Here is a 22,819-nt window from a genome sequence, read left to right as displayed (position 1 = left end):
ATAATTTTTTCCCTTTCATCACTTACAATATATCATGCCACTACCTTCTGGTCTGTAGAGTTTCTGTTGAAAAATCGGCTGATAACCTCATGGAAGTTTCCTTGTGTGTTATTTGCTGCTTTTCTCCTGCTGATTTTAATATTTTCTCCTTATCCTTAGTTTTTGTCAATTTGATTACTATGTGCCTTGGTGTGTTCCTCTTTGGGTTGATCCTGTGTGGAACTCTCTGCACTTCCTGGGCTTGGGTGACTCTTTGCTTTCCCAAGTTAGGGAAGTTTTCGGTTATTATCTCTTCAAAAATGTTCTCAGGTCCTTTCTCTCTCTCTTCTCTTTCTGGGACCCCTACAATGCAAATATTAGTGTACTTCATGTTGTCCCAGAGTTCTCTTAAACTATCCTCATTTCTTTTCATTCTTTTTTCTTTTTTCTGTTCTGCAGTAGTGACTTCCACTAATCTGTCTTCTAGGTGACTGATCCGTTCTCCTGCCTCATTTAGTCTAGTCTTGGTTCTTTCTAGTGTGTTACAGTAATTTTATTCTTTAACTCTGTTTGGGTATTCTTTATATTTTCCAATTCTTGGCTAAAAACTTCACTCTGTGCATGTATACTCCCCTTGAATTCTCTCAACATCTTTGCCATCATTACTCTAAACCCTTTCTCAGATAAATTGCCTATCCCCTCATCATTTATTTCTCCTTCTGGAATTCTACCTTGTGCCTTGGCCTGGGAGATAGTTCTTTGCCACCTCATATTGTCTTTTTATTTGTATTTTTAGGTAGGTTAGTTACGTTTCTCGACCTTGGAGAAGTGGTTCTGTGTGTGAGATGTCCTATGTGTCCTAGCAGTACACTCCTCTCTTGTCACTCAAGGGCTAGGGTCTAGCCAGTCCCCAGGTAGAGTCAGGCTTGTGTTTGTAGATTCCTTAATAGGCGTTGGGATTGTTTTCTTAAATGGCATCTGCCCGCTGGTGGATGAGGCTGTACTAGAGGCTTATGCAGGTTTCCTGGCAAGAGGAGTTGGTGCCTGCCCACTGCTGGGTGGAGCTTGGTCCTGGCCCCCTGATGGGTAGGGGGCATGTCTAGAGGCATTTTTGTGGCTCAGGAAGGCTGCTGATAGGTGGGGCTGTGTACCCACCTAGTATGTTGTTTGGCCTGAGGCTTCCCAACCCTTAAGCCTACAGGCTGTTAGGTGGGGATAGGTCTTGGTACTAACGATCCAATGAAGTTGTCAGTCTCCAGGAAAGCTCATGTAGATGAACACTCCTGGAATGTTCACCACCAGCTTTCATGTCACCTGGGTGAGCTGCAGCCATCCCCTGCCTCCCCAGGAGACCTTCCAAAACCAGCAGGCAGGTCTGGCCCAGCTGCCTATGAAATCACTGTCTCTGCCCTTAGACCTGGAGCACGTGAGATTCTGTGCATGCTTCCCAAGAGAATGAAGTTTCTATTTCCCCTAGTTCTGTGGGACTCCCTAGAGTTAAGCCCCACTGGCCTTCAAAACCAGATGTCCTGGGGTCTCCTCCTTCTAATGCTGGAACCCCAGGCTGGGAGCTTGACTTGGGGCCCAGAACTCTCACTCCTGTGGGAGGACCTCTGCAACTTAATTATTCTTCAGCTTGTGGGTTGCCCAACCTGGGGATATGGGTCCTGATTATATCACGAACACACCCCTCCTACCATCCCACTGTGGTTCCCTCTTTATGTTTCCAGTTGAAAATATTTTTTGCTAGATTCCAGCCTTTTTTTCGATGGTTGTTTAGCAGTCAGTTGTGGGTTTTTTGTAGTCACCAAGAGGCGAGCTTGTGGTCCTGCTACTCCACAATCTGCTGAATCATTTCCTTAATACTTTTTAAAGGATGAGAATGTGTAACACTAAGCAAACTTAAATCTCTGTTTTATGACCCAGGATTCTATAAGATTATACCAGTTCTTAGGATATGGTTCTGTAGACATTGAAGAAATAGAGGACTGGCCCAATTAGCAAAACTCTGGGTAACTGTCACAGTGAATGGAAATGGTAAGAAATTAATTGTAGTGGACCCCTTAAATAAAACTGTTTTAAGACTGAAATTTGAGGACCTTATAACTTACCTGCTATGTTGGGCTTTTAGTACATGTAGCTTATGTTTTGAGAGATCTGCCTTGGTTTGCAGTTTGATATTTATCACAATGAGCCACATTTTAGAGCTGCTTTACTGTATGTAATTAATTTGCTCATTCATCCAGCAAACATTTATTGAGTGCTAACTTCAAAACACTGTGCTAGGTAATGTAGAAGTAAGAGGAGCTGGATATGTCTTCTCTTCAGGGAGCTGATTCAGATCAAGAGAGTTCATCATATGGGCTTGACTGAATAATTATTCTAAATCCATATTCAAAATCCCATAAAGATGTTGTAGAATATTTTAGTTTAGGTATAAAATGTCAGTGATAATATAAGGCAGTGGTGCCATTTCCTTAGGCTCTATTTTAGCAGTTGTTTGTGGGGAAAGGCATAATTCAGGCATTTCTTCCTTGACTCTTGAAGTAACCTGAGGTAGTCTTAGGAAGTAATTCATGTATTTCCTCACTCATTGGAAAGGAAGCAATGTTACTAACAGAAATGCTCTTGATTTTTTTCTTTTTCTCAGTAGTAGAGTCATTATCAAATTCTGTGGTGAAACTGGAAACTACAGAATTTGATGTTCTTTAAAGACATTTCTGTAGAAAGGTCATTCTGATTAGCACCTAATCTCAAAGGACTAAACCTTAGGGAGGAGACAGAATGCTATCCTAAGTTTGAGAAAAACTTGATGAATATTGTGATTCATGAATAGTTTCAGGAAATCTATCATAAACCAGAAAATCAGCTTTGAATGTACTCATGGTGAATATAAATTAGTACCTTGTCTTTTTATCCACATAAACCACAGAATTAGAGAGTTAGTCTTTTACTTTGGAGATAGGTGTTTATAATACTATATTTAACAGATGACACCTACCTTCTTTCTGATATGTTCTCCATGTGATGAAAATTCACAACCATTTTTGCTTAATGTTTTAAAACCTGAGTTTTAAGAAATGTACATACATAGTTTCAGTCTATCTTCTTTAACACATGTTTAGTGAAAATGGAAAAATTGTTATTCTTTTCATGTAACCTAGACAATTGATGAATTGCTTAGCTGTATCTTCTCTAAAATAGAATTGTTTAAAATTTCCTTCTAGGTAGCAGTTTTTGATACTTTAAAAGTTTTGTTTTGTTTTTCTCTGAACTTTGTATTGAATCTCTAAATTAGTTAAATAATAGGAATACCAGGCCTTCATCATTTTCAGTAGGAGCATTAGAGAATGAGTGGATGGCAAAAATTTCACTTTGATGAGAGAGCAAAGAGCTTTGCAAACTTATTTCTAACTTAATTTTGTATTCCCTCAAGCTAATTAAAGTATGCTAGTTTGGGGAGAATTCAGTAGGAAAAAGGAAAGCATTAAGGCTGCTCATTCACCAAAAAAAGGTGAAAAATAGTTAAGAATATCATTTATTTCTACTGTTTTATTTTCAAATTTAAAGGTAGAGATTTTAGTATTATAGAGGTTTTTGTGAAATGTAAAGAATGTTCGATGTTTATAGAAGACTATAAATGGCAGTCACATCTTTGCCTTTGGATGTTATACAACGTAGATATTTCTTAAAATAAAGTGAGTTATTCCAACTCCCCACAACTTATTTTGACTTAATTTAATACTTTAATATCCAGAAAATGAAGTTTATTTGTTTATTTTATAAGAATTTATCACAGTTTGTTGTTAATATACTACTTAGAACCACTGGAACCCAATGTTATATATGAAAATATATAGAAATAAATACAATGGATATGAATATATAGAGAAATATATATTTTAAAAATACACAAATAAATACAGTTATGTCTATAAAAGTCCATACTCAATACTATTAAATATCAGCACTTGCCATCATGAATTAGCAGGTTGGTTACTTGCTTCAGCCAAGAATTTGTCCTATGCTTATGATAACTAGCTATACATGCATTTTATCTAGCTATTTATGCGAGAATTCAAATGAATGTTCTTTTGTAAGGCAGTTGATTTCTTTTGCTACTGCTAATGCAGTAAAAGGAATCTTTCCAAGCTTAGGAACAAGCAACAGAACCCTTAATTTGAATTTATAGTCTTCAGAGACAGTCTGTGACACAACTAGACTGTCCAACAACTTATTTTAATTAATATGATTTGTTCTATTTATTTAAGTAGGAGAGTTATATACCAACAAACAGGACAACTAAGAATGCTAACGGTAACATTTTAAATAGTTATGGCTTAGAGAAAGCATAAATGGGAGCATAGCCATCAGTAGTAATGGAAGCTGAACTTTTCTATTAACAGTAAATCATCCCTATCTCCACAAGGGATTTTTTGTTTTGAGAGATTAGGTCGAAGGCCAAGGACATGCTATATGGCCAGCACTCAGTGCTGATGTAAGAAGAAATGCCCTTTGCTAAGAGAAGTGCCAGGACTACTATATATTGTGAGAATCACATTGCTGATTATTCTCAGAGTAATGTATAATTTAATGAAGAAAAAGAAAAAAAGTCATTTTTTTCCTAGTTAAGTTTGATATACCTGGAAATGTTCATGGACTGTGCTCTGTAGACACTCGGTATCTATTTCCACTTACTAAACTGTTAGGTTAAAAGCTACATAAGCTTTGTCAAGCAATGCTAGTCTTGCTCCAAAAATGACTTTCTAGAAAGTCATCTTTTTCTTCAAGAAAAGAATTACATGTTTACAACTCTAAATTTCCAAAAAAATTGAATGCATTTTTACTAGCCATATATAGCTGATGGCAACACAGGCATCACAGGCTGGGTTGGCAACACAGGTTGGCACAAGGCTAACCAACCATTGCACTAACCACTTCTGGGGATAACAGTCTGAATGAAAGCACCATTTAGAAATGCATGATCATCAGTTGATGAGCCTGTCTGCAATCTCTGTTACTCAAATTAATAACAACATCATGTTTAGAAAAGGATTTGAAATACAGACCTGGCTCATACTTTGTTTAAAGTTGGCTAAGGATTTAGAAAGCTTAAAAGTATTTCCGAATCTAGGGAAAAATGAGAGCTCTACATGGTTAGCGTTGCCATTACTGTTCATTGAGTCACTGCCTATATATTCATATTCACATAGGTTCTAATGTTCTTTGATTACTGAATGAATGAAAGTATTTACTGAATGCCTATTTTGTACTGGCACTGTGGGGTTTGAGATCATATAAGCATAATAGCTAATGTTCATTTAGCAATGTCGATGTGTCAGGCACTGTTCTAAGTATTTGCATATATTAATTCATGTAGCCCTCACAGCAACTTTAATTAATGCCACAGACCAGGAGTTACCCAAGGTCACACAACTGGTCAGTGATGGAGCCGGGATTCTCACCCAAGCAATTGGCTCCAGAGTTAATGCTCTTACCCACTATAGTATGTCTTCTGCAGGCTGTTTCTCTCTGTGTCTCCTGTAAGTGAAATGTGAGCCGCTCACAATTTAACAACACATAATGTCCACTCTGCATATGTCAACACATTAAATGATGGAAAAAAAAAACCCCACATGGCAGGCCAGAATTGAAAGAACTGATTTGAGTATATTTCAGATCTGTTTGAGTTGAGATGTCTGACTACTACCACGTCAGAGTGGTAGTAGATTGTGGACATTGCCTCGGCTCCTTGGGGATAATGGAACTGTTTCCTCACTTCCCTTCTTCACCCATGGGGAACTAGTTAGAAATACTTTTTCCTTTAACCTCATGCTAACATCAAGGAGGCTGAGAGGCATGATATATAAGATCTTTACCCTCAAAGAACTTACATTCAAATGGGTATCAAAATTATTTCAAGAAAATTTTTCATCTTATGTCCCTTCAGTAAGCTCTGGCGCCGTCTTCAGCAGCTACACAAAATGTGGAGTACATCACCTGTCCACACCTGGTCACTCTTTCCAAGATTCTTGATCTCTTCTTGCTGTTTCAGCTTAGGATATTTAACATGAAATCACCACTGCAATATTTTGTTTAAAATTGGCTAAGAATTTAGAAAGATTAAAATCATTCTAGAATGGTTTTATTCTAGATGAATTTTAAGTTTTATTAAAACTTAAAGTTTTTTATTTTTCCCTTTTGAGAGTAGTTCCCTAGACAATGAAACAAAACGAGGCCAATACTTTGATGTGAGTCCAAGCTTTGGCAAAATGCATAAAAATAATACCAAGTCCAAGAGAAATTGAAACTCTAAGCACATTTTGTTTGTATGCCTTCCTTGTTTCTAATTTAATAAATGTTTCCCAGAATGGAGTTTGCAAATCAAAGGAAATATATATATATATATTTAAAATGTTTACTTATTCCCTTTTGGGTTCTGTGTCAATTGTGTACATTTCATAAATATAAACATAAAATGTATTTGCTAAGGAATTACATTTGTTGATGTGGCAGCCTCATGGCTTAAAGTATAAAAAATTCATACCTTGTCAATTATGAATTACATTTCCCCCATTTGTATAGAATATGAAATTTGAGTACTAGCTAAAAATGTATGTGATACTATTTCGGATGTGAGGACTGCTAAAAAAAAAAAAATCAACCTCACCCTGCCTTAAGAGGTCAAACAACATCTGAAAACTATAATTCTTTAAGTAATAAAAAAAACTATTGTTTGCTCATTTACTCAGCTTTCTTCTTACTACATCCAGTTACCAACCGTATCAGTCCATTTCCTTTGATTTCTCTTTTAGTCCAGTGGGTGTCGTAGCAGGAAGGCAGTATGAATACCCTTTAATACTTAATGGATTTTTTTTTCAAATTTAAACATCCTACTTGCTAAGCAGAATTAATTTACTAACTCCCACAGGTATCACCCAGGATGCCCTCTTCCTATTTCATTACCGTTTTATGCGTGAACATATCATTGGTGTGGTATTGATGGTGAAAAAACCATCTTGCCCCCAAAAGCTGTGCCTTGTTTCCAGCCCTTGTTTATGAGGTATCTTCCAGCAACTCTCTCACTGCAGAGTTGCACACACTAAACGGTGGTCCAACTCAGATCACTGGCATTTTCCCTGAGGAAAATCCTATGTATGCTGTCAGTTTAATTAGAAACTGGCCCTTTGCTCTATACTGCCAATTACCTCACCCATTATCTCGCACACCCCACAATCCTATCATTCCCCAGAAAATAGGTTATTTCTCCACACATCCTTGTCTCACTGCTGCCAGACAACTGTCTGTGACCCTCTTTCCCCTTCAACTGCTTATAGTCATTTTAACATCTATCATCACAGTTTAAGGTATGATTATGTCTAATAATGCTTTATTTTTGCAGTGGGTGCACCACGTTATCACCAGATACAGACAACTTTGACATTTCCAGAGCTTTTTGGCTCCAGGGTAAGTCAAGTACTATATTACCTCCTTCTATGACTGTCAGATGAATAATCTAACACAACTAACTAAATCTTGAGAGAAGACATTACGGTTTTGGAGAGCCGTCTTCCTCACTTCTCAGCACCATAGCCCTGCCCTTTACTCCTCTCTTCTGAGTTTATCTTCCCAATTTAAATTCTAACTTCGAATGTATCAGTTAACTAACATTAAACTTCTAGGAGTCCATTTATTGGCCAACTTAACGTCCTTCTGTACTTAACTACAAATTTAAGATTGAATAATTGTCAATTTAAAAGGAAATAGCTAGGAATCATTAAAAAATAAACAATTGACATACTTAGTAAACAAAATCATTCTAGTTTTTTCTGTCTTACCCAACTAACCTATTTGCCATAACCTCTGAATCTGGGGAAAATGCAACAAGTCTAACTCAGTTATACGCAGTTGACATTCAAAGGTCATTCTCATTGATGTCTAAATTTTTGTCATGAGCTCCTGCTACCATATTATAATTATGATTTCCATCTCAAATTAATTAAATTTTCTTTACTATTAAATTCCATCATTCATCCAGCAATATGTAGTGGAACCAGTAATGTCTACTGATGTCTAATATGCCGAATTTTGTTGTAAATTCAGTTATTAAAAACAAGGTCTTTGTCAGCCCTTTCACTTATAAGCCATAGAGTATACTCAAGAGGAACTCACCTAACAATTTGGAATTATCATTAAAAATGTAAAAAGCCTGTGTGGGCCAATTCTTCTTTAATGTTAGCTAGAAGATGAACTCTGCCCAAAATATGCTTTGGGGATATAGTATATTAATGATCCAATGGAATAAACACTTGACTATCAAAAAGCACCAAGTTTGAAAAATTACTTTTTCTTAACCTAACCCTGTCTTTATACAACATAAACAGATTCATTACTGCTGAGATAAGCTGTATCTTTAATTTCATTTTCACAAAACTTCAACACACCTCCATAGAATCCAGATCGTTCTCTCAGTAAATAACTATGATATTACCATTATTAGTGTTCATAGGAAGTCCCTGTTTAGAAGCACAACAGGGAAATTACTACACAGTATTCTCCACCCCCAGCAAACACATAAAAACACAAACACACACATGCCCGTATTTAATAAAACACTGGAAAATGATCAGAATAATCAAGAAAATGCTTTATCTTCACCTGTGGTTCAGCTATTCAGCCAACTTTAACCAATGTTATATCATTCAATTATTTTTAAAATCTAGGAAAATATTTGCAAATCAAGGTTATAAGGAAAATGTCAACCTAATTAGGAAAAGAAACCAAGCTATCAAGCAATGGAATACTGTGAATCACTAACCTTAAATTCTATGTACATGGAAGCAGAAGAGATTCCAGATAAAAGGCTCAGATTGCATGCTGTGAAATATTTCACTTTCACCTGCTCCTATATTCTGTGGGTTTCTTTTCTGTTTTTTGTTCTTTCCTTAATAATTCAAATTTTTAATTATGAGAATTCCATTACCCTTCATTTGCTATGAAGCTAGCACTGCCTGTAAGATTGAGAAACTGAATTGATGAAATATAACCAACCTTTTTATAGAAAAGAGCCATTTCTAAAATACCCTAAACTCTGCCAAGCTTTGAAATTCTTAGTGTTGTGTTATGGAATCCATTAATTGTTATTATTAACATGAAATGTTAGAGAGGGGAGGTGACAAAAGATAGTAATGCAGGACTGTGGGTACCTGTGCTTCAAGCCATAAGCCACGATGCTGTCTGTGGTCAAATGGGTGGGTACTACAATTTCCTAGGCAGTGCTAACTAACTAGTCTAGACTCCTTTCAGAAACTACAAAGCTATTTAGTGAACGTCTCCTGGAAGCTATACAAACTTCAGATAACTGAACAAAATACTGGTATATAGGAAAATATATTTGGAGTGCCTACTATGAGGCAATGTATTATGCACAGGGGATATAACACAGTGACTACAACAATTATTGCCCCTTCTCTTATGGAACTTCTATCTGTGACAAAGACAAACTTTGGGCAAGTAATCAAATTGAATGAATTAGTGAATGGCAGTGCTGCAAGTCATATTTCAATGATTTTTATAGTTTTCTATGTATAGTTCCTGCATATTTTGGCTAGGGAAAATCCTAGAAATTTTATGGTGTGTATGTTGCTACTATTCAGCGAATTTTTTAAACTATCTCTTCAATTTCTTATTGGGATATTGATATTTTTCAATATTTTTCTTGTATTTCATAGCCTTATGATTTCCAAGAGGATTTTATGTGATATTTGGGGGTTTTCTAAGAAATAATCTCTGCAGTCAATAACCATTTCCCACATTTCTTTTCCAGCAGTTAACCCATTATTTCTAATTTATGTCTTATTATACCAGCCAGAAATTCTAGAAAAATGTTAAATAGATTGGGATATCCATCTCCTCCTTGATTCTAATGAGTTCTAATTTTAAAACTAACATTATGTATTTTCTGTCTTCTTAGATATCCTTTCTTTATGAGAAGAAAGTATCCTTCATTTTTTTCCCTTAAGATTTTGTTTGTTAGGAATGTTCTTTTTCAACTTCTTAATTATGATTTCTGTCTCAGTTGATTAGAGTATGACTTTAAGTAACTTTTTTTTAAAAGGTCATTTGGTGGTATAATTTTAAAATTCTTGAATAACTAAGAATTCTCCTGTCATCACACATAAACAACATCTAGGAGGGCATACAGTCCTTAGGTTACAAGTTTACTTCTTAAAATGCTATAGGCAGGTGGGAGTACATTGTATAGCCAATTTGGGAAGTGGTTTTGGTAGTTTATTAAAAAGTTAAATATACTTCTACCATATAACCCTTCTATCCCACTCCTAGGTGTCTACCTAAGAGAAATAGAAATTTACATTCACATAAAACCTTATAAGCAAATGTTTATGGCAGCTTTACAGTAGCCCCAAACTATAAACAACCCAGATGTCCTTAAACTATTTCATACAATAAAATATCACTCAGCCATACGAAGGAACAAACTACTGGTTCACACAACAACTTGGGTGAATTTTAAATGCATTTTCCTAAGTGAAGGAATTCAGAATCAAGTGGTTATATGTTGTGTGGTTCCATCTTACATGACAGAGATTCCTAAAAAAAGCAAAAATACAGGGAAGAAAGCAGATCAGTGCTTGCCAGGGGTTGGGAATGGGAGGAGAAATTCTCCCTAAGAGAGTAACTCTTGTTTTGGGGGTTGATTAAACTGTTCTGTAGGAAACTGTAGTGGTGGACACCTTGCTCTGTGCATCTGTCAAAATACATAGAACTGTACACCACAACGAGTGAAATTTATTAAGATGACAAAATCAACTAGGATGTGGGGGGAAATATGAAATACTGACTGTGACATGGGTATCTAACAATATTACAAATGAATCGATAACTACACTGAAGGGGGTGAGGGAGAAAGGAGCGAAGCTAAGAAACTCTGGAAAGCAACATTTTGACTGAATGTTTTAAGACTAAAGGCAGAAGAGCTGTTCACAAACAATGTTCTCTAGTTGGTAATTTGTTTCTAACAGGATATGGATTAGGAAATCTAAAACTATTATCTTAATTTTTTTTAAACTTGAGATTTTGGAAGTATTTTTAGATGCTTTTAAAGATATTTTTACTTATGTTTATATACTAGGATTGAGTTGTCAAATTATAGAAAATGGGAGTCATGTTTGTCAGAGAAAGAAGTTACAGGTAAGAGAAGAAAGCTAGAATGAGCTCTGTGGTGGTGGGTTAAAATTGGAGATATCAATGTGAACTTACTCTTTCAATGTACATATAAATGATACAGAAATAAACCTTGATGTGTGTGTATGCTTGAGTTAGTATCCACACATGTATTTACTAGCCCTACCTACTGAAAGGGGCTAGAAGGTACCCCAGTAGCAATGAGCAGTCAGCACCTAAATCTTGGTTTCCAAATTCTGCTCTCTAGTGAAAAAGACAGGACTCCTTAGAGAAACAGCTGATTCTAGGGCTGGGGCAGGGGAACACAGCAGGGGAACACAAAATGAACCTGGAGCATCAGAAAGTAAGGAGGTTAAAAAAAAAGATAAGACCATATCAAAAGGGCATGGGAGCCAGCCTGGAAAGTTGCCAATTGCCAAAGGTGAACCAGCTTGAGCGACAAAATAAATAATGATTGCATTAGATTATAATCAAATAAAATAAATATTTCTGAATCCATGCTAATATAAACAAGTGAATAAATGGGAGGATAAGTGACAACTCTTTCTCAAATAATAATTCTAATTAACATACATGAAGGAACAAGGGAGAGAAAAATCACCATTAAAGCACCACAGCAATAATTGCCACACTGTGGGTGCTAAAATTAGTGGGTGAAAGAAAGTTTATGCCAAAACTGGATATCTGCATAAGATCAAAGTGTCTTCCCAAATATTTAGTAATCACAAAGGAAAAATGGTAGAGAATCCTAACAAATGCCAGCTTAACCAAGTGACCAAGAGTAACATCACCACTAATAAGACAACTTACGCTATTTAATCCCCGAAATGAGACACTGAGAAGGGCACATCACCTCTATGGTTTCCCTCCCAATAATGCACAACCTTAATCTAATGAGAAAGCATCAGGTGAATCCAAACTGAGGCAGTTTCCAAAATAACTGACTAGTACCCTTCAGAAGTGTCCAAGCCATGAAAGACAAAGATGTAGGAACTGGCATAGATGGGAAAAGACCAAGGAGACGTGACAACTAAATGCAGTGTGAGATCCTGGAACAACAGAAGGACATTAGTAGAAAAAAGTTCTGTACTTCAGTTATGAGTAGTATCCCAAGATTGATTTTTCAAATATTTTGGTTGAGGAGGAATATTTGCACTATGAGAGTTATATCGGAAACTCCTGTACTCCAGAATCAGAAAAGAGAATGTGAAGCAAAAGATTATATTTCACAGGATAATTAAAGCAAGAGATATGGTATTTCTTCACAAAAAGAATTATGAAGGTAGGTAGTGGCCTGGAAACCAGTGAAGCTGATTGCAAAATGAATATTTAAAAATCCTACTGATTTAATGTGCTCTTGTTTCCATTCCCTTTATTCTTTACAAAGACAAAGAGTCCTCTGTAAATATTGCTTTAAGGATTATCAGGATTCAATTTTCAATTTTATCCAAAGGCCATAATTTAAACCATAATATTGGCTTTATAAATGTAAACAGTGATTGAACCCCTTTCCTTTAGCTAATAGAAATGCCAATGAAATTAGAGTCAATTAAATAACTGCTTTATTAACCTAATGTATTACTGCTGTAAGACGTGCTATGGCACATGCAGCCAGGAGGGGAGCTGGGAGAGAACAAAACTCCGTCAACATAAGGAGAATGGAAACCAGCACACTGTAAAAACTTGATCCAATGAAAAGAGTAAAATGCTTATTGAAAAGCTGATGTGTCAGTTGCATTATTTTATAGTTTAACCATGGCTGAAGATGGAAAAATCCTAAGAAATTTTAAAGGTTTTTCATTTGATTAAGATGATACTTAGTGCAGGACAAACATGTCTACAGGTTAGGTTTAACTCATCCCTCCTTTTAGAAGTTTGATAGCTTAGGTTTTGCTATTTAAGTTAATACTTAATTAGGAGTTTGGGATTAACATATATAAAATAGATAACCAACAAGGGCCTACTGTATAGCATGGGGAACTATATTTGATATCTTATAATAACCTATAATGGAAAAGAATCTGAAGAAGAATATATATATATGTGTGTGTGTGTGTATACTTGCATAACTGAATCATTTTACTGTACCACTGAAGCACTGTAAATTAACTGTACTTCAATAAAAGATGAAAAAAATTGACTATGTAAGTGCAGATTAATTTCTGGTTGCTCGATCATGATCCATTTCCTATATGCCTATTCTTTTACTGTCATGATTTATAACATTTTACTCAGTCTTCAAATAATGTAAAATAACTTCTTCAACTTTGTCCTCCTTTTTCAAAATTGTTTGGCTATTCTGGGTCCTTTACTTTTTAATATAAATTTTGAATCATGTTGTCAATTTCTTCAAGAATCTTGTGTGAATTTATATGGAATCACAAAAGGCCCAGAATTACCAAAGCATTACTGAAGAAAAAGAATGAAGCTGGAGGAATAACCCTCCCAGACTTCAGACAATACTACAGAGCTACAGTAATCAAAACAGCATAATATTGGTACAAAAACAGACATATGGATCAATGGAACAGAAAAGAGAGCCCAGAAATAAACCCACAAACTTTGGGTCAATTAATCTTTGACAAAGGAGGCAAGAGCATACAATGGAGTAAAGATAGTCTCTTCAGCATATGGCTTTGGGAAAACTGGACAGCAGTATGTAAATCAGTGAAGTTAGAATACTCCCTCACACCATACACAAAAACTCAAAATAGCTTAAAGACTTAACAGAAGACAATTGATTATAAACCTCTTAGAAGAAAACATAGGCAAAATATTATCCAACATAAATCTCAGCAATGTTCTCCTAGGGCAGTCTACCCAAGCAATAGAAATAAAAGCAAAAATAAACAATGGGACCTAATTAAACTTACAAGCTTTTACACAGCAAAGGAAACCATAAGCAAAACAAAAAGACAGCCTACATAATGGGAGAACATATTTGCAAAAGATGAGACTGACAAGGGCTTAATTTCAAGAATATATAAATAGCTCATGCAACTTAAGAAAAAAACAGACAGCCCAATCCAAAATGGGCAGAAGACCTAAACAAGCAATTCTCCAATGAAAACATACAAATGGCCAATGGACACATGAAAAAATGCTCAATATTGCTAATTATCAGAGAAATGCAAATCAAAACTACAATGAGGTATCACCTCACACCAGTCAGAATGACCATCATCCAAAAGTCCACAAACAGTGCTGGAGAGGGTATGGAGAAAAGGGAACCCGCCTACACTGTTGGTGGGAATATAGTTTGGTGCAGCCATTATGGAAAACAGTATGGAGATTCCTCAAAAGACTAAAAATAGACTTACCATATGATCCAGCAATCCCATTCCTGGGCATATATTAAGACGGAACCTTAATCCAAAAAGATACATGCACCCCACTGTTCATAGCAGCACTATTTACAATAGCCAAGACATGGAAACAACTTAAATGTCCATCAACAGATGACTGGATAAAGAAGTTGTGGTATATTTATACAATGGAATACTATTCAGCCATTAAAAAGAGTAAAATACTGCTATTTGCAGCAACGTGGATGGACCTGGAGAATGTCATTCTAAGTGGAGTAAGCCAGAATAGGAAAGAAAAATACCACCATACCATATGATATCACTTATATGTGGACTCTTAAAAAAAAAGACAAACTTATTTACAAAACAGAAACAGACTCATAGACATAGAAAACAAACTTATGGTTACCAGGGGGGAAGCGGGTGGGAAGGGATAAATTGGGAATTTGAGATTTGCAGACACTAACTAATATATATAAAATAGATAAACAGCAAGTTTACACTGTATAGCACAGGGAACTATATTCAATGTCTTGTAACTTATGGTGAAAAAGTATATGAAAACAAATGTATGTATGTTCCTATATGATGAAGTATTGTGCTGAACACCAAAAATTGACACAACATTGTAAACTGACTATACTTCAATAAAAATAAAAAAAAAAGAATTTTGTTTGGGTTTTGATTAGGATTGCTTAGAATTTATGGATCAATTTGGGGAGGATTATCATCTCAAAAATACTGAATCTTCAATCCATAAACATAGTGTATCTCCTCATTTATTTAGTTAACTTTGCAATGTTTTATAGTTTTAAATATCTTAAATATCTTAAATATCTTTTTGTTAAATTTATTCATGAGTATTTTTATGCTATTTTAAATGGAAGTTTTAAAATTTTTCATTGTCAGTTGTTTGTTGCTAGTGTATAAAATGACAGGTTGTATTTTGACCTTGTATCCTGTAATTTTTCTAAATTTACTCAATAGGTTTAATGGCTATTTTGTAGATCCTTTAGGGTTTCCTACCTATATATCATGTCATCCGCAAATAAGGATACTTTATTTGTGCCCTTCTCATTTGCATGCCTTTTATTTTCTTTGCTTGTCTTATTGCACAGACTACGATCTTTAGTAAAAAGAAGACATATTTGCCTTATTCATATGATCTCTAAGTATTATGTTAGCTGTGGTTATTCACAAGCTGAATAAGTTTGCTTTTGTTGTTCCTAGTTTGCTCAGTTTTTAATAATGAAGTGGTTTTGTCAAATGTTTTTCTCCATCTGTTGCAATGACTGTATGGTTTTCCTCCTGTACTCTTTTAATATGTAAGCTGCATTGATTGATTTTCAAGCACATGTAAATAATTTGACCTAAAAATAGAACATATGAAGGCTAGAATATAATATTAAAAATGGAAAATAAAAATGTGTCCTAATATTTACTATACCTTTCTTTAATCAGCAGAAAAATATCAAAGGCAAGTTACCTGATTTAGTGTAGGTTGGAATGGGACCTACTCAAAGGGGAGAAAGTACTGTTTTCCTTTCTTTTCTGATTTAAATTTTTTTTATGTTCATTGAAAGTGCTCACTTCTAGTTGTTTTGACAGTGCATTAAAAAGCTAACAACTCCATACTGCATTTTATTTAAGAAATTCAAGTCATTTCCTAAAACCACATTTTTTTCTGTAGAAAAAGAGTTTCTCTTCAGGTAACTTCTTTGTACCTGACTATGTAGGAAAATTGAATCCCCAGCTAAAACTTTTAGCAGTGATTCAGTTTCAGTTTATTTTAGTAAAAACAAAAATATTTCTGGGATTAAATATAACTATAGTATGGGCTACTGCCTGATGCTTTTGATTCCATGAAAGTTTAATTTCATTCTAGAAAGAAAACAGTTGGGTGATTAGGGGCAGGAATAAGTACCCGTTCCCACAAAAATGGAACATAAAATGAAACAATTCATCATACAAAAAATAGCCTCCATAAAAATACAGTTTCCTGAAAGGTAAATTATAAAAGTATGCATTTAGCCAATCATTTTAAATACCATAATTATACAGGCTGCTCATCAAAAGACTTTTAAGACTCATTAAAATCATAAAACAATTCTAATTAAATCCATATTTAAAATAAATTTCTATAACTAAACTACATGGTACTTTAAATCAAACAAAAAAAAGTTGTATAAAAGATCCAATTAATTGTAAGTTTTTTAAGAATTAAAGCCTAATTACTCTATGATTAAGTTTCCCCAAAATGTAATCATCAATGGCTCTATTCAGAAGATTTAGCCTTCTGTACCCCAGATGCCAGCAGAGTGCCGCAGCCCGTCTTTGACACCAGCAAATCTATTCATCTGAAATCAGCATGACTGTGGAAACTTTACCTCCACCCCACTGGGGACCCAAGTGGTGAGACCAAACAAAGCTGCATATTTTATACAGATAAATGTCTCCCTATCTGCAGAGGTCCCTATCTGATTAAATGAGTTTGTGTTCATCAGCAAATTTTTTTTAAAAATCCATTTTCAGAGCAGGTTTTGAAAACAATGGTCATTTCAAAGATTCCCAAGTCAATGGGAAAAGATGCACAAGAAAAGAATAAGATTTGCAGCTTACAAAGAAAGAGAACTAGGCCTTCTAAGGGGACAGCACTAAAGCATTTCCTTCTAACTCTATGCAACTCTTCTTTCTTACTTAGCTACTTGAAATGTTTTTCATTTTTATTAGCCCAACTTCCCACGGGAAAGAAAATAAAAAAAGCTCTGTGACATCGCTGCCTCTTGTGTGTTCTCTGAAACTAATTAACCCTATGAAGTTATTAGGGCAGCGTCATTTTTTCTATGACATCACACAAGGTGAAGGTCACTTCTGTAATATTCTTGGCTTCATTCATGTGGTACATACCGCACAAAATATAATTTATTGTAATTTCCCTTGTGCCCTGATAGCCAAGTGATTAGTTATTATGGTACATAAAAAGTTCAGCTGTATAGCATATGATTTATAGCCTCTATTTCTGATAATCTAATTTTCTTTTATGGTAAAAAGAAATTTACTATTTATGTTTTATAGATTGTTATTTTGAGAAAATAACTAAAGTATCTTCACGTGGACACTTCCTGATTGCATAGTATCTATACATGGAAGCATCTAAATGATTGGGATGTAAAGGCAGTTCTTTATCCAGTTGACGGGAACTTTTTCTGGAACTACTCTTGTCTGTGCCGGTGGCAGGCTGTTTGTCTGGTGACAGGTCAAGTTAGAGCAGAGCTACCTGCCACCCACTGCACAGACATCAGTGGAAGAAATGGTGGTTCTGGGCAGATAGAGCTGAGTTCAGGACCCAGCTACAGCAAGATCTCCTTCCCCTCTTGTGTGCTGTCCCTGGCTTGAAAAGCCCCCAGCTCTCTGCCATAAAAACCTCTTTACAGACTTTTTACATGTGGAATTGGCTTCCCTACACATCTCTGCTTTTAGAGAAAGGAACTTTTAGAGCCATGACCCTTGCTTAAATCCCTTCTCTGTCTCCTGGAATATTCATTACTATATTATCTTCATTTTCATTGTGCTTAAATTGCGTTGTATGAATGCTAAGTTCAGTTGATTATATTAAAACTGGTTTCTATTCTAAGAGAAAGCTCTCCCCACCCTTGGGTGATTTGAGAAGCTCATCTGAAGGGTGAAGTCAACACACAGTCACCACAGAAAAGTGTAGGTCTTAGGAGAGGAAATGTGAGCAGGCTTAGTCTGGTGAGAAAAGGGTTGTTCCATTCATCTGACTCCTAACTGTGAAGAGGGAAGGACGTGAAAGAAGCTGTATTTACTTTGGTGGCCTGCCAGGCTCAGGGAGGGGGTGGCTTTCTTTGCCTGTATCAGGTGTAAAATGGAACAGCACCTGCGATCCCTAGTAATCGGAATACTGCACTGGGAAGCCTTGGAGCTAATAATGATGGCTGTTAATTATTAAGTACTTACTAAACACTTTACATGTATTAACTCTTTCAGTACTCACAATGATGAAGTGGTAAGTAGTATATCCACATTTTATAGCTGAAGGAACTGAGGCCCAGAGAGGTTCAGTCATTTGTCCAAAGTCACACAGCTAGTAAAAGGCAGACCTGGGATTTGAACCCAGGCAGTCTGGCTCTAGTGAACTCTTAAACGCCATGCATACTGCTCTTTCAATTCTTCATATTCTGTACTTGTTTAATAGCAAATACTTAACATTGCACTTAAAATGTGCCAGGCACTCAACCAAGAGCTTTAAATATGTTAAATCTACTAGGTTCTTACAACAACCCCATGAAATATGTACTGTTGTTATTCCCATTTTTCAGACTAGAAAAGCAAGGCACAGAGAGACTGAGAAACTTGCAAAAGTTATGAAGCTACTGAATGAGAAAGTTGGATCTGAACCAAGGGAGTCTGGTTCTGGAGAGTTTGTGCTCTGCATTACCTCCTCCTGTGTCTTTCCTTCTGTTGTCTCTTAGTATTTTGCAAAGTCTGTTCTGAAAGATTTAGCTTGTCCCAGTTGTTCTAAGGGAGAATTAAAAGAGGTGGTTTGGGGCCAAAGCACTAGAAAAGGTGTACTTGGGTCTCGGGGTAGGGGTAAGGAAGCAGGAGCCAGGGAGAAGCAGAAAGATGATGATCTGCACAAGCTAACCCAAGGGAAAGGCCAAGCCAGCAGAGGCAGAACAGAGGTCAGGGTCCGTCCCCCGACAAGGTTCTCCTTCCAGGGTTCACTTTGGATATCCTGGTTCTGTCCTTCCAAGGAAGGAAGCAGCTACTCATACACCACCCTCTGTCTGTGTCCTCCCCAGGCTTTCAGCTACTCTCTCTTGCTGAAAGCCATCTTTTTTTTTTTTTTGGCCTCCACACCACTATTCTAGCTTTCCTCCTATTATTCTGACCACCCCTCTTGGTGGGTTTACTTTTGATTGAGCTTCTTCTGCTTCTTACCCTATAACTGGATTGTATCCTGTACAAATTCAGTCCCTGGTCTGCTCTCTCTCCTGTCACTGAGAGCTCACTGGGTTTAACTATCACTATGAGGTGATGTCCTCCAAATCCACAGCCTCTCCAGAATGCCCAACCCCATCTCCTACAGTGTGAGGTGTATCCTTACTCAGACATCATATTACTTCAAACCTTAGAAACCCATAGTGAAGCCAACCGTCTTTCTCCAAACCCAGTCTCCTGCCAACCTCTCCAGTCACTGTCAGGCGTGGTGGGATGACCTGGACCTGACTGGCATCCTCTTCTCTTGCCTCCTGCCATGCTGTTGCTCATCATGCCTCTGTTTCTTGCTCCTTTTCTTTCACCTAACAAGATTTCATCTTCTCACTCCCTGCTATAGACTGAATGTTGCATAACCCCCAAATTCATACTGAAACCTACTCCCCAGTGTGATGGTATTTGGAGGTGGGACCTGTGGGAGGCAATTGGGTCATAAGGGCAAAGCCCTCATGAATGAGATTAGTGCCCCTTATAAAAGAGACCCCTGCGAACTCCCTTGCTCCTTCCCCAACGTGAGGGCACAATGAAAAGACAGCTGCCTGTGAACCAGGAAGTGGTTTCTCACCACACACCAAATCTACTGGTGCCATGATCTCAGGATTCTCAGCCTCCAGAACTCGGAAATAAATGTTTGCTGTTTAATAGCCATCCAGTTTATGGTATTTTCTTACAGCAGCCCAAATAGACTAAGTAAGACACTCTCTTAATCCTCCTTGTATTTCTAGACCCTTATTAAATTTCTATAAAGTTTTCTCTGATTACTTGAGGGCTTAGTGACTCTCAACCCCTTCATGTTTAATGTCTATACCCTAAAATATAACATTTAATCAATTCTGTCTTGCATTTTTTGGTCACATATTCATCAGGATCCTTAGCTAATCTTAGCTGAGTATATATTACATGTCAGGCACTGGAGTACTGTCTGTACTCCATCATTCCACCAAATCCTCATGATAACTCTGTGGGGTCTCATTATAGTCTCCAGATTAGAGACTAAAATGCTGAAATTAAGAGAGATGAAGTGACTTACTCAAGGCATGGGGCAAAATGGCAAAACATTCATAACCACTTCTGTCTAAGGACAAAACAATAATCTTTCTAGTCTATGTTGACTGAGTCCAAATCCTTTAAACTAATTTTCTAAATTCCTGAGTTTGATTTCTTTTCCCTATAAAAGAATCTGGGTTATAATCTGGAGCATACATATAACTATTAGTTTAAATCCTATTCCAAACAAAATAAGGCATAAATAAATATATACATAAATGTAGCATCAATGGTTTCTAGTAAAAATCCAATAAATTCTAATATAGGTTTTGATGATTTCAGGTTATCAATATAGAACACAAAAGGTACTACCAAAACTTTTAAAAACTAACTTTATACAATTTGACAATATTTGAGAATCAACAATAAAGGCACCTATATCCTATAGTCATATGTAATTCAAAGTTGTATAAAATTAATATTTAAATGTCTGAATAGTATTTGTAGAACCTCAAGACAAATTTAGTTACCATAGTGATCAATTCATAGCTCTCTTCCTCAAGCCTTTTCTTCAACAGGATGTGGCTGTGTTAGTACCTAGTGGTTTTACTGATGGATAAATTACAGTGGTGGAAGATGTTGTTGGGAATCTGCCCATGGACTCTGAGAGCCCCTTACTTTTCTGTGCCCTGTAGCCTGACCACCTATAGCCAGCACCTGCATCTTCATGGGAGGGCTGCTTTCAGAATGCTGTAACCTACTCTACCAGAACACAACAGTCCAGCTAAAACAGAACCAGCACTCAAACTCATAACCATTGACCTGTGAACTAGATGAAGTTATACCTATAAGTGTACCAGTTACCAAACTCAACTAATCCACAAAGAAAAAAAAGAAATTCCTATACAGTACAACTCATCTACTTCTATTCCTTGTCTTTCTGTTCCCTTTTATAGAAGCTCTGCTTCTCTCCTTGATTTGTTTTCCCCTGCTGTATTTCCAACTTAAAGAGTACATTTCTATCATTCCTTAGTGCTGCTGTTTCCCTAGAAATGTAGAATTTGAACATATATATCAGAACCTTAAATGGTTAATTTCTTTGAATTTTTAAAGAGAGTTCTTTTTTGATTGAACTAAAGCAGCATCTGCATAACAAAGTGTCTTGTGGAAGCATGATACTGTAAAACCTAAAATGGGAAGCCTCTTTGGGTGAAGTACAGAAAGCAGGTGTATGAGGCTCTGAGGGCGACCCACAGCTTCTTTGGCAGATACAAGGACAGAAAGAAGCAGCCATCGGGGAAGGTGCCTTTAACAAAATGCAGCAGGGCACACAGTCACGTCCTTAGCATTGCCAGGAGCGGGCTAGCACCTACAGAACTGCAGAACACTGAAAAGTTACTGCTTGTTGCATCTCTTGCAACTAAAACATGAATGTAAGGATTGTAGGAATGAAGAGAGATGGGTGGGAAGGATGGGGAGAAGAAAAACTTCACAAGAGTATGAGTGGAGGATTAGATATCCTGGCCTGTGATGCTACATTTGAGGTACATGAACAGACAGAGAGGACACATTTCTGTGTACTGTTTACGTGTTCTGGGCTTAAGAAATGAACACGACTGTGTTTAAGAGAGAAATAATACCGGCAGTGTGGCTTAGGTGATGACCTCTGCCAATGTCAGGGACATGGCTAGAGACAGGAGGAATAAGCTGTCAGATCTGCAGTGCTTTTTGCCTCTGGCTGCAGAGGCTTCTGCACCAGGAAATACAACAAAGCAGATGCCAAGGACTGGGGAAATAAGTGTGGGATCCCAAATAGACTTGTAAATATGGCAAGAGTTGGTGCCATTTTATCTATTGCTATTGCAACCCAGTGACCCAGGGTAGTTGTGGGAAAGACTGTCAATTAGTTAAGATTTCACCTGAAGCACTGCTGCCAATTTCATGGCAGTTTTTGTGACCTCAGTGAAATTAACCAATATGGAACAATGCTCCAGCTCATTTAACTAGTCACAAATGGTCCTGGATACGGTAACTCCTGCCAAACAGGGTCTGTTGCTCTTGATTGCTCTGTCTCAGAGCCTCTTGCTCTGAGATGGTGGTCTTCAATTCAGAGTGTCATGGGTGGCATTTTAGTGTCATTCCTAAGATGCTGGAACCACTGTTCTGTTTTCTTAGAACTGTCCCCACATCTGGTCTCAGGTGAACAAAGATCCTAGTTTTAATGATGGCATCCATGTGTACACAGAGAAACATGTAAAGGGTTCATTATTCTTAATGGAAGTACAGAAACTTAGAGAAATAAAGCACTGCCTGCCATTTTCATG

At 36.6% G+C, this 22,819-nt stretch overlaps 1 protein-coding gene and 1 long non-coding RNA gene across 4 annotated transcripts in view; one reads left to right on the top strand and one right to left on the bottom strand.

Moving 5' to 3' along the window:
* KIAA0825 (KIAA0825 ortholog) overlaps positions 1 to 22,819 on the bottom strand; it is a 351,023-nt gene that overhangs the window by 15,110 nt on the left and 313,094 nt on the right. The gene's annotated exons all lie outside the window — the stretch shown is intronic.
* Positions 1 to 22,819, top strand: part of LOC107034419 (uncharacterized) — a 79,664-nt gene that overhangs the window by 24,093 nt on the left and 32,752 nt on the right. The window contains exons 2-3 of one of the 2 annotated variants that reach the window (XR_012071311.1): positions 7,382 to 7,446; positions 11,132 to 11,190. This is a non-coding gene — a long non-coding RNA (uncharacterized lncRNA). The remainder of the gene's footprint in view (positions 1 to 7,381; positions 7,447 to 11,131; positions 11,191 to 22,819) is intronic. The other variant, XR_012071310.1, reaches the window with a different exon arrangement.

The sequence above is a fragment of the Vicugna pacos genome, chromosome 3 (assembly GCF_048564905.1).
Source record: "Vicugna pacos chromosome 3, VicPac4, whole genome shotgun sequence".
NCBI classification, from domain to species: Eukaryota; Metazoa; Chordata; class Mammalia; order Artiodactyla; family Camelidae; genus Vicugna; species Vicugna pacos.
This window is presented reverse-complemented; position numbering and strand designations above follow the sequence as displayed.